The following is a 12,453-nucleotide window of genomic DNA, read 5'->3' as shown; positions in this document are numbered from 1 at the left end:
AAAAAAAGAAAGGTTGAAGGTGTGACTCCACCAGCCTCTCTAGGGGAGAAGGATGAGACGATCCACTTCTGTGAAGAGTTCCAGCCTCAGCACCCTGTGGGGAAGGTCTACCCTTTCAACAGGGTCAATGGGAGGCAGAATGAACCCAACAGCAGTGGGTAACATCTGCAGGAGAAAACCGTCAGCCCTTTTCCTCCATGGACCCACTGCTTCTCACAAGAACCTACAACTTCTGGTCAGCAGCTGGGCCCTCCACTGCTGAGCACCAGAGCTCCCTGGATCGTATGCTCAAAAACAGATAAAACGGCAAGTTTTATACTATGTATATTCTACCGTAATAAAAAAGTTACAATGTTAAAGAATGCAATTTCCCCCTCAAAATTAAAGAAAGCAGTATTATGAGCACCCAGAGACCTAACCACACATCCCTACTTCAATTTCTGAAGCTTAAATTAGCAGTATATTAATAAGACACCAAATGCCTGCTGGTTATGTGTTTTAAATAATCGAATGAAACTAAACTGAAAACTTTGAGTGTTTTACTGAAAAACCCGCGGTCTTCGGGTCCTGTCTGATTCATGGTGCCTCTTCCCTGGCCTCCCGAGGCTGAAAGCTTTATGGGATCAAACAGCCTCATTTTTCTCCCTCGGAGAAGCTGGTGGGTTTGAACCACTGACCTTTCCATTAACAGCCTAGAATATAACGAACTATGCCATCAAGGCTCCTGGGCATGGTAAAGTAGAAATGTAGACATTTCCAACCATAATAATAATTTAAGGAAAAGAAAATGTCTTGGTTTCCTGCTCTTGGCCCTCAAATGAATCTTTTTAAAAAGGCACAAAAGGACAATCACAGTGCAAGACCACTATTATAAAAAGCAGAGGGAAGGTTCACGCACAGACAGAGTCAACATTGAAGGGTTGACAGGGATGCGAAGGGCAGAAGAGGGGAGGAACATTCAGTCACTAGATAAGAGAAGGGGAGGTGATATAAAATAAAAGCTGGTTAGACATTGTGATCAGTTAGTTAATTGCATTGCTGTTGTTGTTGTGTACCATCAAGTCAGTACCCATAGCCGAGTCTCCAGGGGGTTTTCAGAGGCAGTTGAAGGGAGTAGATTACCCATCTCTCTTCTGCGGAGCAGCTAGTAGATTCAAATCACAAACCTTTACATTGTCAGTGCAATGCCTTACCACCAAGCCACCAGAACTCCCTAATAAGCATAACTATCAATGGTTAATTAATGTTATGTTGTTGTTGCTATGTGCCATGGAGTCATTTGTAACTCACAGTGACCCTATGTACAACAGCCCTAAACCCTGCACTATCCTGTGCAAACCTTATTGTCTCCAACACACCTACCCTATTACTCTAGTGACGGAATCAATCCATCTCATCAAAGGTCTTCCTCTCCTGTGCTGTCCCTCCACTCTCCCAAGCATGACATTCCTCTCCAAGGACTGATCCCATCTTGTAACATGTCCAAAGTATGTCAGAATCCTTGCTTCCAAGGAGCAGCCTGGCTTCACCTTCTCCAGGACAAACTTGTTTGTTCTCCTAGCAGTCCAGGCTATATTCAATACACTTCTCCAGCACCAAAGCTGAAAGGCATCAACTCTCCTTCTATCATCCCTAGTCATTGTCCAGCTCTCTGATGCATAGCAAGTAATTGCAAAGACCATGGCCTGTACCAGGTGCATCTCAGTCTCCAAACTGACATCACTGCTTCTCAGTACCTTGGAGAGGTCTATGACAGCAGACTTTCCCAATGCAATTCGTCTTTTAATTTCCTGGCTGCTGGTACCAAGAGTGTTGATTGTAGAGCCAAGCAAACGGAAGTTGTCAACAATCTCAATCTCTTCATCATCCATCATGATGCTGCCAATTGGCCCAGTGGTGAGAATCTTTGTTTTTTTGATGTTGAGCTTCAATCCATATTGAAGACTATAGTCCTTGACCCTTTGCAGCAAGTGCTTCAGGTCCTCCTCAGTTCCAGCAAGCAGGGTTGTGTCATCTGCATAACATAGATTATTGATGAGTCTTCCTCCAATCCTGTTGCCACACTTCTCCTCATAAAGCCCAGCCTCCCAGATAATCTGCTCTGCATATAGATTGAAAGATATGGAGATAGGACACATCCCTGATACACACCCTTCTCAATTTTGAACCATGCAGTGCTTCATTGCTCTGTTCTAAAAACTGCCTCCTGGTCTACTAAGTATAGGTTTCACATAAGCACAGTCAAGTGTTCTGAGATTCCCATTCTTCTCAGAGTCACCCAGTTTGTTATGATCCACACAGTCAAATGTCTTTGCATAATCAATGAAACACAGATAGTCAGTCCTCTGGTACTCTCTGCTTTCAGCCAGCATTAACTACAATACCCCTAGTGCCACGGCCTCTTCTAAATCCAACCTGCACTTCAGGCAGTTCTCCATTGATGTGCTGTTCCAGTCGGTTTTGGATAATCTTCAGCAGAATCTTGCTTGCATGTGGTATCAATGATATTGTCTAAATTAAAAGGCAATATAATTTGTAGACTCACTTAGATAAAAAAATTTTTTTGAGGAAGTAGCAATGTCATTATTGGTATTTCAAATGTCCTGGTCAACCGTGAGAAGCAGGCTTCAGCAGAGCTTCCAGACTGAGCCAGACCCAAAGGCAGTCCTGGAGACATGCTTCTGAAAACCCGCCAGGGGAAGCCCTCTGGTTCACAGCAAAGCCTGCAGATATAACAAGCCCCAGACGGGAAGACACTTGGACTCAGCCCCAGACTCTTGCAGAATAGCAATGGTGAGGACGGGGCAGGGGTGAGAACGGGGCGGGAGTGAGGATGCAGCAGAGGCCTGAGCTGTGTTTTCTGTTATGCATGGAGTCACCATGACTTAAAGCCAACTCAACAGCAAATTACAGCAGCAACTGCTTCCAGAAACTTCCAGAAAGTTCCGGAAAAACTGCTCTGCTCACAATGTGTGTATAAGCTGAGCTCTCCTCTAAGCCGTCCTCACGGCCCACTGCTCACAGCCAGGCTTGTGAGCTGAAGTGGCAGGTTCATCCAAGCCCAGGAAGCCAGCCAGCCCGTGACCACAGCATGGCCGATTAAGGGGCTTACAAGGACACCCTTCAGTGCCCCTCACAACTGGTCACCACCTCGAGGACAGTCAGGGCTGAGCCTTCCCTGTGAAACAGCCCTCCCGTTGACAAGAGAAGGAAAAGGTCTTTTTTTCCTGGAGACTATTTTCGCCATTCCTCTGGCGATCCGATTTTACAAAGCCTGTGAGCCTGGAAAACAAACGCTGCAGAATTCCACCTGTGCTTTGCATGCAGGAGAACAGCTGACCGTGAGCCGCCTCCCTTCCTAGGGAGGAGGAGCTGAACTGCAGGCTCAAAGTCGGAGGTTTGAACCCACCAGCTGCTCGGTGGGGAGAGACTTGAAGCTCAAGTAGATAGTGCAGTGAGCGCCTCTCATGTCTCTCTAGTCTCTCATGTCCGGCTGGCCCCCCTCCTGAGCCAGCACACCCTTCTCACTGAGTCCACCCAACTCCTGGTGACCTTGAGCATCAGGGTGGGGCTGTGCTCCCCAGGGTTTCCAAGGAATGCTTTCTCGAAGCAGAGAACCAGGCCTTTCTTCCAAGGCATGTCTGGGTGGGTGTAAACCATCAGCCTTCAGTTCAAAGCCAACCAAATTAACCTTTTATGCACCTAGGCATTCCTACATCAAGGTATCCATCCTCTTCAATGCACCTCCTAAAGAATCAACTGTCCTCAGCATAAATGAAGGTGCCCTGGCGGTGCCATGGTTAAGTACTCTACTGCTAACCAAAAGGTTGAGAGTTCAAACCCTTAGAGCTGCTCTGGGGGAGTGAGACACGGCAATTTGCTTCCATAAAGATTACAGCCTAGAAAACCTCCTGGGTCAGTTCTACCCTGTCCTACGGAGGTGCTGTGATCAAAATCAACTTGACAGAACCACCCCCCAACACAACAGTGAAAATTAACCAGTCTTACTTACTTTCAATATCTATAGAAGGAAACGAGCACTTGTACCTAACTCTGAGACACCTGTTGATCTTCCAGTTGGAACAATCCACCTGGTGTTGTACACTCACTCCTTACCAACACCACTGGGTTCCAAAGATGAGGTAGGTCATGAAGTGGAAATCAGTGTTATTCAGAAATGGAGGCTGACCGCATTGTGGCTCTGTACCTACCAGATTACGTCACGGCACAACTGGCCATCACATCACTACACACCTGTCGGGCCTCATCACCACACAGCTGCCAATCTCGGCAGTCGCCGGCCAGCCAGGTTGACCTTCCCCCACAGCCCGACCCAGCACAGGCACCGACGCTCTCGCCTTGCACCTCAGCCCTCTTCACTGCTACGGGCACATCTTTAATGAATGAATCTTGTTTTACTGTTGTCGTTAATGTGTAAGGTCACATAATGACGGTGTCATGCATTACATGTTGGGCTACTAGTCAAAAGGTTGGTGGTTCAAACCTTTTATCTACTCTGCTGGGGTTTTCCAGCCTGAGAGACCTGATGGAACGTGGCCATGACTTGGAGCTGACTCAGCGGCCGTGGGCTGATGGGCTGGTCGGACTAGGTACAGTCCTTCCCCTGTTTCTGAATAAAGCTCCTTATCTGGGGCTGGATTTGTTTTTCATTTGAGCCTCCCAGCACTATGTCTAAATTCTCTCTCCCTGCAACCCACCAGATACAGTGCTTTGCCCCTAGGTGAGCTTAATCACATCATCAACCAGTCAGAAATAAAATACCTGTTCTATAAAGAAGGGAGCTCTACTGGCTTGGTGGTGAGGGGCGGGGAGGCTAACCCAAAGGCTGCACCTCTCTGGAGGTTCAAATCCACCAGCTGCTCTGCAGGAAAGAGGTGGGCAATCTCCTCTATGGTGATTTACAGCCTCGGAAATCACAGAGGGTCAGAGAGCGCCTGCTCCTGACTCTAGAGAGGTGAGAGTCTGCAAAAGCACGCTGAGGTCTTCACTGAGTGCCAGCCGAGATCTAACAATCACGGCTCTTTATTTACTGTATAAAACCATTATTGTAGAATGAGTATAAGGATCCCAAGGTGGTGGGGGAGGGTGGGAGCAGAAGGATGAGGATGTGTAGGGGGAGGGGATTAATCATGGGGTTGCATAATTTGATGGGTGGGGCATGAGGGAAATTGGAACAATGTGTTCTCAAAAACAATGTATTCAAATTTTGTACATAAACTAGTACCAAAAATACACAAGTCATTAAAAAGAAAAAATAAAATGTTCTAATATCAGAGCTCTTTCTTTTAGAGTTAAGGAACTCGGGGGTACAATGATTAAGTCTGAAGCCACCCCATGGCCCCACTGAGTAAAAACCTGGCGACCTGTTCCCATAGAGATCCTCCCCTAGAAAAGTGGGGGGCAGCTCCACTCGCAGGTCAAACCTCCAAGGTCACTCGGGGCCAGAATCTGCTCGCCAGCACCTGACACCAGATGCTACAGTCACTTCTAACTTGAAGATTCTGTTGAAGCAAGCAGCACTGTGGGGTTCTGAACTGCTTTTCTTTCAAGAATGGAAATGTTTCAAGCACAGAACTTGGCAGCATAAATTGTCCAGATTTGCTCCCACAGGCTCAGTTACTTGCATTTAACAAGCCCCTTTTCCCCCTTGCCCCGTCGGAGTCATCTTTATCTTGGAAAGAGAATTGCACTCAGAGTCTTTGAAAATCCTCCTTGGGTTTGACCGCTGACTGGTAAAATAGTCAGCCCCGGGTCTTGCTGAGATTTTCAATGTCCTCTTTGGTTGAAGGAGGTTTTTTTAACCTCTATCCAATCCACCTGCTCCTTTCTTTCTCTGTCTAGTCTTTCCAAAGGGGAATCCAGTTTGCCCTCACTGTCTGCCTTGCCCCCCTCCCTACCTTCCCTCACCTCCTTCCCTGGAAAAGCCAATGAGGTTTGGGAATTGCCTCTCTGAGCAGGACTGCCTGGGCCCTGGAGTAATGAGCCAGGCGAGAATTTCAGCTGCTAGCAGTGCAGACAGGCAGGGTAGAGGTAAGGGAGGCTGTCTAGGGAGAAAGGTCCAGAAGGCTGGCCAGGGCAAAGGGTGAAGACAGGCAGGGCAGAGGTGCGGAGGGGCTGACCAGGGTAGAGGGTGAAGACAGGCAGTGCCGAGGTGTGGGGGGCTGACGAGGGAGAAGAGTCCAGAAGGCTGGCCAGGGCAGAGGGTGAAGAAAAGCAGGGGAGAAGTGCAGGGTGCTGACCAGGAATGAGAGTGTAGAAGGCTGGCCAGGGTGGAGGTGTGGGGGTGCTGGCCAGGGTGGAGGTGTGGGGGTGCTGGCCAGGGCTGAGCTGATAAAAGTGGCCTGGCTGTCTTCAGGCTACTCTGGGGAGAGAATGAGAAGCCTCAGCCTTCCTCAGCGAGCTCCCAGGAGGCTGGCTTTGATGCAGGCCAGAATTTGGTTCAGCGTCAAAGCAAAGGAATAAATTTGCTAGCTGGAACGTAGCCCTGTATCCTCCCCAGGAAATTCACCGAAAAGGCGATTTAACCTGTAAGGATTTCAATGAGGCAATGAATCACCCAGCTCCTTCCAATCTTTTAAGCCCAACATTCCACTCTCCTACCTTGGGGAAGATGAATTAATGCCAGGACCCTTTAAATGCCTGGGCTTCTTGTGCAATTTCAGAGGGGCTTGGCTTACATCAAGAGCCCTGGCTGAGGGTAAAGAATCTGGCAGTTAACCAAAAGGTCTGTGGTTTGAACAAAGCAGCTGTTCCAGGGAGGAGAGAAGTGACCCCCTTCCAGAGAGGTCTCTAGCCTGGGAAGCCCAAGGGCGGTTCTGCTCCATGCCGTTGGGCAGCCATGAGCTGGGCACTGGTTCTCCTTCTGGTTTTGCTTATGTTGTTCCCTGTGATACATCTGGTAAACCCAGCAAGGGAATGGTTGGAGCCTAGGAGTAGTAGGGTGGAGTGAAAGTCCCCATTCTCTGAGGGAAGGCAGGGTGATGGGCCTCATTGCTTTCATTTATAAGGTTTGGAGACAAATCACCAGCTGATCTTAATTTGCAGCAGTCACGGCCCACCACACCACTACTGCAGGTGGGCAAAGGACCATGACTGGGTCACCTGAACCCACATCAAGAATCCAGATGGAGTTAGTTCTCCACCATAGAACGGTGCTGTCCACAAACCAAGTGCTTCTGAATTTAAGAATGAAAGACCCTCCAAATGCAAAAAGCAAATGTTAACAGAATTTGGAAAGAGAAATATACAAAGTCATAATAACATTTGTTGCTGGTTTTAGTGCCCTCGAGTTGCATACCACTCAGTGACTGAACCTTGTCCTGCCCTGTGGCGACCCTACCACACCCGACTCAGGAGGAGGAGACCAGTCTGCTTTTGAAGGTCCAGCTCCTGTCCTCTCCGTACTGATTCCTTCTCCTCCTCTTTCCCCATCTCAGACTTCGGGGTTGACTCAGAGCAGCGGAATCCTGCACCAATGGCCTCAGCATGGTTTTTTTATTCCATTTCCGAGCCCTTCAGCTCTCCACCAAATTGCTGGCGAATGCATTTGTTCATTATCTGCGCAGATCGCGTGTAAAGCTCATGGCCTCGGTGCATTGTGACTCACAGTGACCCCGTAGAATGGAGTAACCTGTCCCACGAGGTTTCCAATCCTTATGGGCCAGACTACTTAGTGTTGCTCTCCCAAGAAGCTACTGGTGTGCTCAAACTGCCGACCTTTGGGTTGGCAGCTGAATGCCTAAACACTGTGCCACCAGCCTTCTTTAGGGACCAGAAACTGCTGGGTTTGAGTCAATACAGACTCACAGTGACCCTGTAAGACAGGTTAGCACTGTCCTTTAGGATCGTTAAAGCTTCACATCTTTTCAGAATGTTTCCTCTTGCTTCTGTGGAGACACTGAGTGAGTTTGAACCAGTAACCTTTCCGTAACCGCTGTGCAATAAAAGCAATGACTTTCCATACGTGTTTGAAGGCCTGCCTATATCAACAGACTTTCAGGCAGTAGCTGAGTGCTTTAATCACTGCACCCCAGGCCTGGTTCAGGACCAAATGCTCAAGGTGACTTGTTCACGCCCCCAGAGGCCAACAGAAAAGAGACAGAGAGAGGAAGAATGAGGACCAGAGACGAATTCCTGAGACCTGCCATGCAAGTTTCTGTTGATCTCACCAAAACAAGAAAAAAAGACATTCTTATTTGGTTTTTTGCACAGAAAATTTCATTTGTGTACCAGCACCAGAGGATGACATTATTGATTTATTTAAAATATTTATGCTGAATTACGACTTTAAGGGAGACCCAGGCGCGGCTGGCCGTGTGGACCCGCGATGACTCACACGTCTCTAACTGCAGACACCTGCAGCCCATCGCACTCCCTCCAAGCCCCCGCGGCTCCCTCATTTCTGCTCTAATTACTGTTGTACTGGGTGCATCTCCTGCTCGGTACCAAGACACACAAGGTTCTGCTGTAACTTCAAGAGTTTTCTGTTTCTTCCAAAATTCTTAGTGAAGAAATCTAGAAATGGCAACAGGTGGGCTTCACGTCTGTCCCAGGAAGTCCTCTCCACCTGAGGACGGGACACATAATGGTGCCGGCCTGAGGTTGTCACCTGTGGTCAGTGTCCTGGTTCTGGTCCCCCTTGGCTGGACCTCGAATCGAACCACTGGGAGATGAAGGAAGATCGGCGTAGATGAATCCCAGGGCTGATCCAGCCCTCCGGAGGTGGTCTGTCCTGCTCAGAATAATCCCTGCATGGGCCAGCCTCCTGAGAGCACGAGGGACGACTGGGGCACCGGAAAAGTAAAGACAGTTTCCTTAGAAGAGATGCGTCCTTTCCCCAAAAGGAAGGGGGTCATGGAGAAGGCTCCCAGCACGTGAGTCACAGGTTCACTTCCTCATCCAGGCTGCTCTGGGCTGGAGTCACAGAGAGATCAAAGGTCGGTGGGCGGTCCTTACTCTGGTCTGTTGATGGCCCTGGTCCCATGAGGAGATATTTTTGTGCCTAAAACACTAATTTGGGTGTTCAGTTTCTGTTTGTGTCAGTTTAGGTAGGTTGTGCATTTCTAAGTACTTGTCCATTTCCTCTAGGCTTCCATATTTGAGTATAGTTTTTCATAATATTCCAATGTTAGCCTTTTTATTTTAGTTGGTTCTGTTGTAATGTTGCCCATTTCATCTTATTCAGATTATTTGCATCTTCTTCTTTTCTTTTGTTAGTTTTGCTAGTGGTTTGTCAATTTTACTGACAACAATGAATGAATGGAAATCCAAAGTCTCTATAAATTGTCATTAAAATGTAATAAAAATAACCACTAATTCAATTGCTTCCAGGGGCAGTCTTTACTCCTAAGTCAGGAGTAGACACTTGGGTCCAGTGTCATCTGTTCATTGGGTAGAGACTGGTTTCAGCCACTTCGTTTGACCTTTGCCTTCCATTGGCCCCTACAATGAGTTTCAATTGGTCTTATCTCTTGGTATCTGCCCTCCCAGTCTTTGTGCCTGGTTTTGCCTCATTTTGCCTGATTTACCTGATTCTGACTCTTAACAAGATGGAAGAATGGGGATGGGGGCCAGGACAGAGGAGCTGACTGTCCTGATGGCTCCACCACGTGTTGCAGCTCCTTGCCATCTTTTTGGTGACCACTTCTCAGGGCTCGGGACAGAAGGCTTGCCCACTGGGGCTTCTGCCCTGTCATCTTTGTGTGAACTGACCACCAGTGATTTCCCATGTTTTCCAATTTTTCCCCCCAAAATCTCAGCAAAGAAATCCAGAAATGGCAGCACTCACACTACGTGCCTTCATCCAAGTCTTTCTCTCATGGAGCCCTTGGTTAAGTTTGAACTACTAACCTTTCAGTTAGCAGCTAGGTGCTGAATTATTGGGCCACCATGGGTGGTGAAAAGAATGAACTATCAAACAATGGAAAGACAGGGAGGAACCTTTAAATGTGAACTTCTGGATGAAAAGGCTACAAGTTGTGTGATTTCAGATCTGTTACATTCTGGAAAAGGCTATGGAAACACTGAAGAATGAGATGCTGGTTTCCAGGGTCTTAGGGAGAGGGAAGAAGGGTAGCTGTACTGAGATTTTTTTTTAGGTAGAAAAACAAATCCTGCAGTGCTAAATATGTGACACTATGCATTTGTCACAACCCATAGGGCCGCAGAACAAAAAGAGCAAACTCTCATGTAAGCTGTGAACTTGGGCTAATAACAATGTGTCAATATTGATTCAGAAGTGACAAATGTATCGCATAAATGCAAGTTGTTAATAAGGGAAGAACAGGTGTGCAGGGGTGGAACGCAATAGATAGGAGCTCTGTGCTCTCTGCAGTTATTTTAACCTAAAATAATCCCTTAAAAACAAAATCAAACCTCAAGCTCCACAGCCACTGAGTTCATTCTGACTCGCAGTGACCCTACAGGATACAGTAAAACTTTCCACAGGATTTTAAGTCTTTTATACTTACTCCTCTGTGCCACCCAGACTCATAGCTGACCTTCCAGTGGGTTTCCACAGACAGGAAATCACACACAAGGAAGTTGCTCATCTTTCTCCAGAGGAACAGCTGGTGGATTCAAACCACCTCTCTTTGGGTTCACAGTACAGGTCCTTATCACTAGGCCACCAGAGCTCCCTCAAAGAAACCTTAAGTTTATACTAATTCTCAAACCAACCACCACTGTGGGCCCTTCTGACTCCTAGCAACATTGTGGGTCAGAGCAGAACTACCCTGGGGTGTCCAAGGCTGTAAACCACCAGGGCAGACTGCCTCTCCTTCCTCCTGAGGGGTGTTTGCTGGATTTGAACCCCTAGCTTGTCTGCTAGCAGCTTGAAGCTTAACCCAATGTGCCACCAGGGCACCTCTGAAAAATAACACCCATTAAAATATTTTCAAAAGAGCAATAAACTTCAAAGTTGGCAAGAATATATGGCAGGAGGTACTGCCTTGTGGGCGAGCGTGGATGCCTGCAACCTTTACAGACATTAGCCTTACAACAGCTATTAAAATTTAAAATGCATGCCGTTTGAGCAGGCAATCCCACTTTGGGGAAATCTATCTTACCCGAGTAAAATCAACAATGCATGAAAGATGCGTACAAGAATGTTTATTGTAGCATTGCTGGAGGTAGGGAAGAGATGATCTTTATAGTGTTGTTTGCAGTGGAGGAGAAAAATGCAAACAACCCGAGGGTGTGAGTGTTATTTGTAGTGTCAGGAAATGGAAACAAAGTAAATGTTCATCACTGGAAGAGCTGACTGGATGCTGGCACTTCCACAGTGAGGACAGCCACTGCCCTCGACCGCATCCCAGCTCCCGGACGCCCTTCATGGCGTTTCCTCAGCTGTTAATCTTTATGAAAGTGGCTGCCAGCTTTCTCCTTCAGAGTGGCCGACTCAAACCTGGGCCCAACACATAACACTGCACCCCCAGGACTCCTTGTAACAGGAGTACAATGCAGTCAAGAGCCTTGTTTGAACTGTGGTGGTTACTGTGTTGTTGATTGCCATTAAGTCAAGTAGGACCCTATGACCTGCAGCCCCTCTACAACATTTATCAAAGTTCACAGAGTTTCCAGAGGGCATGTTGTTTAGGAAGTGGATGCCACTCCTGCTGCCATTCCTGGTGGTTACGAGTAATGTAAAATTAGGGAAGTTGGGCCACTTGGCGGTGAGGAGCTGAGCTGCTGGTCCACAGGCGTGCTCCACTAATTACCATAGACCCCTCCCCCGCAAGCCCCAGCCTCGAAACCCGAGGGTCAGCTGTGAACCATTTCAGACTCTACAACAATGAGTTGAGTTGAATTGAGTTCATTGCTTTAGTGGAGACAATAATAACAATTTCCCCACATTCCCTGGCCATTCAAAAAACACCGAGCAGTTTCCAAAAATTGCTAAAACTCTGCAACACTTATATAATAATCCACAAGTTTTTAAAAAATATAACATTTTATGTATTTTATAATTGATGCTTTAAGCACCAATTACCGCATTATTGAACACTTAATGAGCTCTCTAGAAGGGATGCGTGGGCAACATTTTCATCCTCAACTGCAATTAATGCACTCTGTATTATGCGTCAGACTGTGTCCAGCCCCCCAGATATGCTTGGTAACACCTACTTTACCCTCAATTATAATCTCATTTGGGAATAGACCTTTATTTGTTATGTTAATGAGGCAGGATTAATGCAGGTGTGTCTTCAATCAACCTTTTCTGAGATTAAAAAAAAGTGGATATTTAGCTGACCTTCTGACAGAGTGGACACAGCAGAAGCACCCTGGATTAAGACTTCACAGCTCCTAAAACCTACCCCAGACATTGCTGTTTAGTCACCTCCAAGTCATGGCAGTTCTGTTTGTTGAAGCATCTGTTGTTGTTGTTGTTATGTGCCATTGAGTCGTTTCCGACTCATAGCGACCCTATGCACA

Source organism: Elephantulus edwardii, unplaced genomic scaffold, assembly GCF_000299155.1.
Source record: "Elephantulus edwardii isolate Elephantulus edwardi_28Jun2011 unplaced genomic scaffold, EleEdw1.0 scaffold00080, whole genome shotgun sequence".
In the NCBI taxonomy this organism is placed as follows: Eukaryota; Metazoa; Chordata; class Mammalia; order Macroscelidea; family Macroscelididae; genus Elephantulus; species Elephantulus edwardii.
This window is presented reverse-complemented; position numbering follows the sequence as displayed.